We start from the raw sequence: 12,260 nt of genomic DNA on the forward strand, positions 1-12,260 counted from the left end.
AAGTGGACGACTTGGCCAAGCAGGAGAAGGAAGAAGACTCGAGCAGAGGAAGTATGAAGAAGGAAGGGCGTATGAAGCTGAGCAAAGGCAATATGAAGAGGAAAAAGAGGTTAGTGTCAAGAGGAGAAATGAGTTAGCCTAAAAACAGAAACTGGAGTTAGCCTTAAAGGATCCTGTGGAGCTCGAGCTTGAAATAGACCAAAAATGGAGAATGCCGAAGCTGTAAAGTCACCAATTCGGCGCCAGGATAGTGTTTCGCGGCGCCATTAATTAAGTCTCCGCTGAGCTTGTTTTTCTTTGGTGACTTCCCGTTTTCTTCAAGCTCAATTAGTCACGCCTAAAACGTGCCAGGTCACGCATTTTAATCATTTTACTTTATGGTATTTATACGAATGTCACACATTGTGTATCACATGTTTCTTCATTCACAGGCATCAAGACTGTATCTATATTGTGTCTCTGTATATTTTGTATTGTAATTTGTACTCGTTCACTGCATATTATTGTTTATTGTTTCGACCTCAGGTCACAGTCAATTCCATTGTCTCTCACGGCCCGGCGTCAGTCGGCCGCAATATAAGCCGCCTGGATCTGTAATAAATCAGCAGTAACCTTTACCTGCTCGTTTCTTTGACACCTTACAGTGGTGACCCCGGAGTATCCCGGAGCCATTAGCGGACTCACATGGCGACTCAGTCTTGGCTCCAGGATTTCTCCAAAAACGCTCTTAGCGGCCTAAACACGGCGCTGTAACCAGCGTTTGAGCGTGCTGACTCGTCGGCGTACCCCACCAGCGTCACTAGCGGAACCCACGGCGCGCGACAAGTGCGTACTGACGCGAAAGTATCCCACTCCAGTAAGGGGTCAAAGGAGCGAGCATGGACGCGGATATCCCCTCCTTCATGCAGTTAAACGCGGACCCGCGGACTCGAGAGGTTTACCTACCTCCCATCACAGCCGCGCCCGCCCCGCGATCGAGGCCCTCCGCAACTCCACACCAGCGCCCCGAACACGACGGCCGGGCAACACAATCGCGGGCCGCCCTCACCCTAAAGCTGCCCGCCGCAGGGGAACCCATCGAGGTGGCTGCGGGGGTGGAGAGCCACTTCAGAATCGCGGACCTCCACGGACGAAATCCTACAGGCCGACACAGTGCTCAACGCCCTTCCGGAGGACGTGTACAACAAACTCATCTCGCGGGTACCTGAAACACTCACCCTCACATACAGCAACACAAAAGTTCTCCTCGAAGCTTGCTCCCTGCCCATCGCCGGCGGGCCGCCCGCTATCGACCTTGCCAATAATCCACGCCACGACCTCAACCCAAGAGACGCTTAGCATGGTCGAGATCTCCTGTCAACACCAGTCTTGGGTGGCACTTAAAAAGCAGCAGGAGATAAGTTCTTAAAAGGAAATTTTCCTTCGCCAAACCTCCCGCTTGTCACTGGTAAGAACTGGAGATCTGTCTCACGTATTAACACCAACAGGACCTTATCAACGGTATAACAGTTCTCACAGATGATACCAGTAAAGAGAATAAAACTAGCCAAGTGTGAGAATGTTTGATATGTCCAGCCTGAAGAGGACTTAATGGTCAGAAAGAACGCCATCGCCAACATGTATCTGAAAGAACGTTTACTCCTAAATTATGGGCAGAGGCGTTCTGTCGCTATGCAGGAACATGGTATACAAGATTTCAGAATGGAGGAGCCGCCCTGATTTGTTCAACCGTTCAGAAGCGGGGTTAATGTTGAAAGACAAGGAAGGTATTTGTAAGAGAGAGAAGAGGGCCTCAAAAGTTTAGTTGGTTTTAATTTACGAACAGTTTCCGGCAGGATGATGCTGGTCGAAATGATAGCCTTTATAAGGCGGTCTTCCCAGCATGCCCAGAGGAACGTATTATAGACACCAGAAGTTACGATGATATTTGACGGCCGCCATTTGACTTATCATTACTGTGGTAGGTTCCTGTCGATCTCCATACTTGGCCAGAGTTACTCCTGGGATTTTCATCGTCCTATGCATTTATGCAAAACCCATGATCAGGGGCAAACGATTTTCTGGAAATTTCGGCCTAAGTCGACGTGTTTTAGAAGCGCTTTGTCGTCAACAGACTATGCGGTCTGTTAACTTATGGTGGTCGGCGAATACCCACCATCAGTTTGTTTTTCTCATTCACTAAATTTCCAGTATTACACCTTCTGTCGGAAACCCTGGATTTCTCGATATTTAGCCCAAGATCCCGGGGCATACTTGCTTTTAAAAGAACGATACCACCATATAGTGACTAACAGAGGACAATACAGTTCAGGACTCAAAAGTAACTCAGGAGGAAATCATCCTTCATAGTCAGAAAGCAGATTTGATACATAAGAAAAATTGCTCAGTGAAGACTAATTTTGAAATGGTGAGAAAACGATAATCGGCTCCTGCAACCTAAGAACGGGAGATTACAGCCAAATGATGGTCAACGGAGGTCAAAACCACCTGTTTTTCCTTCATTAGGAAGAATTCCTTTGCACGGGGAAAAGAGAAACACAAAGGCATCATAAATCTTATTTTCAGGTACCTGTTGCCAGAGGACATACAAAGACTATCGATTTAAGAATCACGGGTCCTTGGTTTCTATCCTCGCTCTCGCACTTGGGTAGAGAGTGGCGAAAAGTATTTTAAGACAGTCATGGAAGAAACGGGGTCTGACTTTACGAACGTCTTTAAAATGTAAAAATCAGATTCAGATAATTTTCCAGGTCTAAAATAATGAACTACCAGTACGAAAAATCGAAGTTAGTTTCCATTCAATTATTAGAAATCGGCTCACGTAGTTATGACAAGTTCAACTCCCAAAACAAATGAAAAGAACAAGTTTCATTGAGCCATTAGGCGTCGTATTACCGACAGGCGCCCAGCCCTCTTCATCTAAGTTGTAAAATAAGAGTTTTTAAAAGAAAACCCACCTCCATCGAGCCATCGAGTTATGGGAAACTGAAATATTCTTGACAACTTTATTTTTTATAACTTCAAAATTACTTTCTGCAAGAACTGGATGCTACGTTAGTCACTAAAGGTCAACATTTTGTCCCTGTCTTGGTTTAAAGCCAGCAGTATTTATTATCCACCATTAAATCCGCCCTACCACAAATGAGAAGTACTCTTGGTCTTAAAGTATCTCCAAAGCTGATTTACCATATAACGAAGCATTTCAGGTGCTGTTCTTGTTGAAATGAAACTGAAATCGGCATTTATCGCCTTTAAACCACAGAAAGGCTTCGTCCTACGGTCGCAAAGATCTGCTTTTTATACATGGAATTTGTGCAACGCAAATGAGTTGAGCTAATTCAAGTTCCTCCTGGCCTTGACCAATCTTCTCATTGACCACAGATGGTCTGGTTTCCACGAAAATACTGGTCTTCTATGTATTCAGCGAAACTTTCTCAGCCATAGCCGTTGATTGCTGCGCGAAATATCGTCAATTTTAAAATCACCGTATAAGCGCAACCTCTTTTTAATAACTGGATTAGAAATCATGAAGTGAGATAACCAGGACCTTGAACAAAACAGGGTAACCCAGAAACCCCAGCATAGACCGCCATAATGAGGTTAGAGTTTTTTTAACGCAGTTGGGATTGGAAATTCGTCATCTGTTGGTGACATCTTTTCACAGGAAACTTCTTTCCAAATTTAGGTTTGTCCTAACTCAAGATATTTGGTACTTGAAATAAGAATCTTAGACCGTAGATCCGTAGTTTTCACCTTAACCAAACTGCTTTCACAAACAGTGCTTGACTGGGGTATGTAAATATACAGTTTCAAGGAAATGAAATGAAAAGATTATGCCAGACCAGTAAAGTGGGTCATTAAAATATGTTTGAGTCAGGGACTCACCTTATTCAATCTAACAGCATTCCATGATACTTTAACGACATCCAATATCAACTAAATCAGCGGGCCTTTGAATGGCGGATCAGTATTTTTATTGACGGTGGAGAATATTTAACTGAGGTATCCCAATTTTAATGAATTCATATTTGCAGAAGCCACCGAAATCTTTTATAAGAGATTCAGTAATGACGTTCTTTCGAAGTTCTCAGCAATCGTAGCCGCAGTCACCAGCAGAGGCAAAATGTTCCCATAACCATAAACATTGGCGAATATGCCCTGGCTCAACTGCTGGTGAATGGACGCAGTATAATACCAGGTAGATGATTACCAACTTGGAGAACGATCATTACGGCCTGATATTCCGAAACCACTGCGATCAGTATACTTGATGTTATGTAACACTGTGACGAAAAGATGGCAAAGAATTGATAAAATTTGAGGTATGACTCCTGGTTTTGCAAATCATAATTAACGGCCGACGGCACCCCATAACCGCAGCTGAAAAAAATATTTTAACCCCTGATGTAACCAACAACACTAGTGGTTGAGGTGAATGATCGCGATAGCATTATTATGAAAGTAGTGATTGTTCTCCGTAACTGTCACGCAGAGTCAATACCATAAAGAACGTTTCTAGCTGTGCTGGCAATCAAGATGTCATAATTACCCAGATTATATTGGGACCTTCGAGCACCATAACAGTGTCCCCATTATTGAAGTAATAAACTCGAGGGGAAACCCTTCGGTCATGAAGCTCATGTCGTGAAGGCAAAAACGGAGCTAATGTCTTCTCTGATTCCAGGCAGTATCCGTATCAGTGACAAACATCTTGGGCAAAGCACCGCCTTCCTTCGGAGAGTTATCTGTTGACGGAAACGATTCCGGTGTTTAGCTTTTATTGCAAGCCTCACAACATTTTAATAATTTGGCAGGAACTAACCGCCCAAAAGGAAGAGCTTTACGTGGCCCTTCATATTTCTAAACTAAACGAATGATAAAAGGAAGTCCCACCAGGAGGGGTAATTTTACACGTTACTTTTTTGGTACTTTCTGAACAGGAACAACTGTAAAGTCACCAATTCGGCGCCAGGATAGTGTTTCGGCGGCGCCATTAATTAAGTCTCCGCTGAGCTTGTTTTCTTTGGTGACTTCCCGTTTTCTTCAAGCTAAATTAGTCACGCCTAAAACGTGCCAGGTCACGCATTTTTATCATTTTTACTTTATGGTATTTATACGAATGTCACACATTGTGTATCACATGTTTCTTCATTCACAGGCATCAAGACTGTATCTATATTGTGTCTCTGTATGTTTCGTATTGTAATTTGTACTCGTTCACTGTATATTATTGTTTATTGTTTCGACCTCAGGTCACAGTCAATTCCATTGTCTCTCACGGCCCGGCGTCAGTCGGCCGCAATATAAGCCGCCTGGATCTGTAATAAATCAGCAGTAACCTTTACCTGCTCGTTTCTTTGACACCTTTACAGTGGTGACCGGAGTATCCCGGAGCCATTAGCGGACTCACACGGCGACTCAGTCTTGGCTCCAGGTTTCTCCAAAAACGCTCTTAGCGGCCTAAACACGGCGCTGTAACCAGCGTTTGAGCGTGCTGACTCTCGCCGGCGCACCCCATCAGCGCCACTAGCGGAACCACACGGCGCATTTAAAGTGCGTATCGACGCGAGTATCCTACCCAGTAAGGGGGTCAAAGGAGCGAGCATGGACGCGGATATCCCCTCCTTCATGCAGTTAAACGCGACCCCGCGGACTCCGAGGTTTACCTACCTCCCCATCGCAGCCGCCGCCCCGCACCGAGGCCCTCCCGCAACTCCACACCAGCGCCCCGAACACACGACGGCCGGGCAACACAATCGCGGGCCGCCACCCTAAAGCTGCCGCCGTTTACGCAGGGCAACCCATCGAGATGGCTGCGCAGGGTGGAGAGCCACTTCAGAATCGCGGACCTCACGGACGAAATCCTACAGGCCGACACAGTGCTCAACGCCCTTCCGGAGGACGTGTACAACAAACTCATCTCGCTGGTACCCAAACACTCACCTCACATACAGCACTACAAAAGTTCCTCCGAAGCTTGCTCCTGCCCATCGCCGAGCGGGCCGCCTGCTATCGACCTTGCCAATAACCCACGCCACGACCTCGATCCAAGAGACGCTTAGCATGGTCGTAAATCTCCTGTCAACACCAGTCTCGGGTGACACGAACAAGCGGCAGGAGATAAGCTTCAGACGGGAAATTTTCCTTCGCCAACTCCTCCCGGAAGTACGCAACCAGATCGCTCACCCCTACACCATGCCTGTCGAGGACCTCATAGAGGCGGCACAACACCTCACAGACTCCGTCAAGGCGTCACAGCGGCTAAACCGGCCACTCAGCCGGTCCGCTCCGCCCAGCCTGAAGAGGACGTAGAGCAGCCCGTCAACGCCATCGCCAACAAACGCCCACCGAACCACAGTAGACGGTGGTCCCCGGCTTCTGTCGCTATCACAAGTGGTTCGGAAAGGACGCCCGAAACTGCCTGCCGCCCTGCTCGTTCAACCGCTCAAAAACGGGGTGGCGGCGCCAGCAGGACAGGCCGCCATGGCAGCCGAAGAACCCAGGGCCTCAAAAACAGTAGGTTTTACGTCCGCGACACCGTCTCCGGCAGGATGATGCTGGTCGACACAGGAGCCTTCAAGTCGGTCTTCCCAGCATCCAGAGAGGACCGCAACCAGACACCAGACCCGCCGCCTTCCTGACGGCCGCCAACGGAACCCCATCCTCTCCTACGGCACCAGGCTCCTGTCGATCTCCATCCTTGGCCAGAATTACTCCTGGGACTTCATCGTCGCGACGTAGGAACCCCACTCCTGGGGCCGATTTTCTGGCGCACCGGCCTGCTAGTCGACGTGGGGCGCAAGCGCCCTCGATCCCGACTCCTGCCGATCTCTCCCGTTAACGGCGGGACCCAGACCCACCATCAGCGCCGCCGCCCCCACCAGTACGCACACCTTCTGTCGGAGTTCCCGAGGTGTTTAAGCCCGAGCCGCCAAGTCCCCGGGCCCCAGCCAAGCACGGCATATACCACCATATAGTGACTAAAGGGCCCCGACACATGCGAAGTTCCGCAGGCTTCCCCTCAGCGCCTGCAGGAGGCGAAAAAGCATTCGCGGAGATGGAACGGATGGGCATCTGCAGGAAAGCCTCCAGTCCATGGGCCTCCCCTCCACATGGTGCAGAAACCGGACGGCTCCTGGAGACCCTGGGGCGACTACAGACGGCTCAACATTGCAACGGAGCCCGACCACTACCCTCTGCCCAATATGCAAGACCTTACGGCCTCCTTTCACGGGGCCAAAATATTCACTAAATTGGACCTTCTTAAATCTTATTTTCAGGTACCTGTTGCGCCAGAGGACATACCAAAGACAGCCATCATCACGCCCTTCGGGTCCTATGTGTTCGCCTTCTCCACCTTCGGCTGAGGAACGCCGGGCCACCTTCCAGCGGCTCATGGACAGCATCCTGGGGACCTAAAATTCTGCGTCTGCTACGTCGACGACATTCTCATATTTTCCAGGTCTCACAGCGAACACCAGAGGCACATCAAAGCAGTCCTCCAGCGCCTCCAAGAAAACGGCCTCATCGTCCGTTTTGACAAGTGTACATTCGGCGTCCAGAAAGCAGAGTTCCTGGGTCACGAGGTATCTCCGACAGGCGTCCGCCCTCTTACATCGAAGGTGGCAGCCGTAGCAAAGTTCCCGACACCCACCTCCATCAAGGCCGTCCAGGAGTTCCTTGGGATGGTCAACTTCTACAGGCGCTTCATCCCCGGATCGCGCACACGGCCCCCCTGACGGAAGTCCTAAGAGGTCAACCAAGTCCCTGTCTTGGGACCCAGCCAGCAGCAGGCCTTTTCCCGGACGAAGGCCGCCCTCACCAAGGCAACCGCCTTGGCACACCAGGATCCCAAGGCTCCTCTCCAGCTGACGACAGACGCCAGTAACGTTGCCTGCGGTGCTGTTCTGGAGCAAATTATCAACGGCGCCCCCCAGCCCATCGCCTTCTTCAGCAAGAAGTTCAATCCCCGCAGAGTCCCGATACAGCACCTTCGACAGGGAACTCTGCGCGATGTACCGCGCAGTTCGGCACTTCAAGTTCCTCCTGGAGGGACGCCTTCACAATCTTCACAGACCACCAGCCACTGGTTCACGCTTTCACGAAGCAAGGGGACGCATGGTCTTCCAGACAGCAGCGCCACCTCTCAGCCATAGCCGAATTTACCTGTTCCGTCAGGTACCTCCCGGCAAGAAAAATCCCGTAGAGCAGACGCCCTCTCCAGAGTCGAGTTGAACGCAGTGCAGCTTGGTGTAGACTACCAGGACCTTGCCAGAGAACAGGCCGCCGACCCAGAAACCCCAGCATACCGCACCGCCATCACATCCTCAAGTGGCGGACGTGACCCCGCCCGGAGGCCCCAGCCTGCTCTGTGACATCAGCACAGGCCAGCCCCGCCCCTTGGTTCCAGCCTCACGCCGCCGCCAGGTATTTGACATCATCCACGGCCTCTCACACCCTCCGCAGGACCACGCCAAACTGCTTTCAAAAGTTCGTCTGGCACGGGGTGCAAAAGGACGCCACAGCCTGGGCAAAACAGTGCCTGCAGTGCCAGACCAGTAAAGTGGGTCGTCACACGCAGTCGGGGTAGGCGAGTTCCCACAACCAGGGCGCCGCTTCGCCACATCCACATCGACGTCGCCGGGCCCCTTCCCCATCAGGCGGATCCAGATACCTCCTCACGGTGGTAGACCGTTCAACGAGGTGGCCCGGCCACGCCCATGCAAGCCACCGCCAGCGCGTGCGCCGAGGCCCTGCTCTCCAGCTGGGTTAGCGCCCGGCGCCCCGACCACATCCGAGCTGTGGTCTGCCCTGGCTCAACTGCTGGGAACCACGCACCACACCACCACAGCATACAACCCAGCGGCCAACGGCCTGGTCGAACGGTTCCACAGGTCCTTCAAAATCATCCCTCATGGCCCGCTGCACCGCCGAGGACTGGAAACATCAGCTGCCGTGGGTCCTCCTCGGGTTGAGGATCGCCCCAGGCCTACGGCACCCCATCCGCAGCTGAACAAACCTATGGGGAACCCCCTCGTGGTGCCGGGAGAGCTCGTGACGGATGATCGCCACTCCCCATCTCTGCAGAGGCTCCGCGACGTGGCGGCAAGTTCGCCCCTTGCAGGCGCTCATACATAGACAGAGCAACCACCTTCGTGCCGCCACAGCTGTCATCCGCCACCCACGCTCGTCAGAGTCGACGCCGTCCGTCCACCACTAACTAAGCCCTACAGGGGACCCTTCCGCGTGCTGGAACGGAACAGCAAGGCGTTCGGCTGGCACTTCCAGGCAGGAACGACTGGGTTTCCATAGACCGCTAAAGCCCGCCTTCCTGTCGGAGAGTCCCCGCAGCGTCGCAGCACCCTTCCGCCCAAACGCACTCCAGCACGCCCACCACCAGGCGCAGGCGGCCGCCCCAGGAAGGGACCGCCCAAACAGCAGCCTCACAGGCAGGAGGCCCTCAGTTATCTCAAGGAGCCGCGGCACCCTTCAGCGTCCCACCAGGTACAGGGATTAATCAGACGCGTCCCCTCGTCTTGGGAGTATTTGTAAAGTCACCACCGGCGCCAGGATAGTGTTTCGCGGCGCCATTAATTAAGTCTCCGCTGAGCTTGTTTTCTTTGGTGACTTCCCGTTTTCTTCAAGCTAAATTAGTCACGCCTAAAACGTGCCAGGTCACGCATTTTTATCATTTTTACTTTATGGTATTTATACGAATGTCACACATTGTGTATCACATGTTTCTTCATTCACAGGCATCAAGACTGTATCTATATTGTGTCTCTGTATGTTTCGTATTGTAATTCGCACTCGTTCACTGTATATTATTGTTTATTGTTTCGACCTCAGGTCACAGTCAATTCCATTGTCTCTCACGGCCCCGGCGTCAGTCGGCCGCAATATAACCGCCTGGATCTGTAATAAACCAGCAGTAACCTTTACCTGCTCGTCTGGGCCTGTTGCAGTTTGGGTCCATGATGGATCTAATCCTGGGTGTGACTGCAGGATTTAAAAAGGGCTTTGTGATCGCCTCATCGGAGACAGGAAGAGACACTGTCCGTGGACTGGAAGGGGTCTCCGGCAGACACGCTGACCTGACTCCACTGTTAAATGCAGTGACAATACACGGGCCTTGCCTCCTTGACAGGTTGGGAGGCCACTGGGAGGATTGTCCAGTTAGAGGGAATGTCATACCAGCTTCCTGGGAGGCTACAGGCTGTCTGTCCATCTCGAACAATGGAGACTTCTAAAGGGGTTTGTTGGTCCTGATGTCACATTGCAATGTCTTCTATAAAGAGGTTGAAGCATGCCGAGTTCCTCTCAGAGTCAGTAAACGCTAACGTGCTTCCACAACCGAAGTGACCGGTTTGCCACATCTTGAACCATCGACACTTCCAGTGTGTGTGTCTTTGAACCTGGACACTCAGGCAATAGCAAGAGACGCATTCCTGCAAGACTGGAACAAACGGAGAACGATGTACATTTTTCCTTCATTCTCCCAGATTAGAAAGCTTTGAACAAGTGACCCCTCGTTTATCGCGGGAGATAGGTTCCAAGACCGGCCGCGATAACTGAAATTCCGCGAAGTACGGACAGCATATTTATTTAATTATTTAACGTGTATTTGGACTTTTTAAAACCCTCCCTGTACTCTTAACAACCCATCCTTTACTCTGTTAATAACAGGGACAACTGTTAAGCAATATGAATTCGGTATGAGTTTACAGTACCATATAACAGGCGCTAAATTACTGCGGTAAAGTAGCTATAGTATACGACGTGATCGGCAAGCTTTAAATTGTAAAAAATTCAGTATACATACAGTAATAATATATATAGTAATACAATACAGTATCACTTTCCTGTACTGTACTGTATTACATGCAATACAGTACAGTAACACTTAAGATTAGAAAAAAAAATAAAGATTGTTACTGTGCTCACCACAAAAGAAGTTGAAGTAAAACTTGAATGAAGATGTTGATGAATTTGCTGCACAGTAAAAATGATGACGATGAAGGTGATGATGACTTTTCCTGGCGTGATCAATGATTGTATTTACGTCTCTTCAGACAGTGGTGCCATTTCTGGGCACCTCTGCCACTTCTTCCATGATTTCGAAGGCGTAACGTGTGCTGTGAACGGTTCTTTTAGGCTGCAAAACACTGTGGTTGGCAGCTGCTGCACGCTTCTTTTTCGGTCGAAGAGCATTTTGTAGGGGAGCCATGGCGTCGCCGACCCGCGTTGCAGGAGTGAACCGTCGATCGAACCATGCTCGTCGTCCCATTCTCGCGACCGCTCTTGCAGTTCCATAGCGGGTTGCAGGCCGGTGAGCCGTTCAAAGTCAAGCCAGTTTGGGGAGACGCTTCTGTTTCTTGTTGCGCTGCTTCTTCTTCTTCCTTCTTCTTCTTCGGCTCTGACTCCGTCCAACTCTTGAGTCTACGTCAGTTAGCGGCTGAGGTAGCAGTCTAGAAGTTATCGGCGTGGCAAGGTCCTGCATCTGCCGCCCTCACACTCCAAGATCGCAGCCAACTGCAGCTTCTGTACTGCGGCGTTTAGTTTCGGCAGAGGCGTAAATCCTTTGTTGTCATTAAACAACCTCGGAGCCACAACTTCTTCCAGCTGGCGTTAATGGTGGCAGGCTTCATTTTCTTCAATGCCTTGTGGATGTTTGAGGCACCTAGCAATTGTGTACTGCTGTAATACCTTCAAGTTGAAATCATCGTCTTCTTGGCGGCATCCACAAGCAACCAAGGTTAGCCAGGGCATTCCTCGTGTATAGGGCCTTGAATGCCCTGATAACTCCCCGGTCCATTGGCTGAATAAGTGACGTCGTGTTGGGCGGCAGGAACTCAACCTGAGCCCCTGAATACGACAGATTAGTAGCATGGCCACCAGCATTATCCATAATGAGAAGGACTTTGAATGGCACGCCCTTTTCTGCTAGATACACCTTCACTTGCGGGATAAAACACTGGTGGAACCAGTCGGAGGTCAGCATCTTCGTTATCCAGGCCTTTGGATGCTGCATCCAATGTCCGGGTAGTAGATTGTTTTTGTTTTTAAAGCCCTTGGGTTTCTAGACTTGTAAATAAGTTCTGGCTTTAATCAAAATCCCCACCACGATCCTTGTGCTTTTAAGCTTTTGCTTCCTCTTTGAACAGGAAGTTCGGCGAGGGCATTCTTTTCCAAAAAACAAGCCTGTACGTCCATATTAAAGCTTGTTTGGGCTGATATCCACCTTCGAGATAACCTTCTTG

The sequence above is a fragment of the Macrobrachium rosenbergii genome, chromosome 26 (genome assembly GCF_040412425.1).
Source record: "Macrobrachium rosenbergii isolate ZJJX-2024 chromosome 26, ASM4041242v1, whole genome shotgun sequence".
NCBI lineage: Eukaryota > Metazoa > Arthropoda > Malacostraca > Decapoda > Palaemonidae > Macrobrachium > Macrobrachium rosenbergii.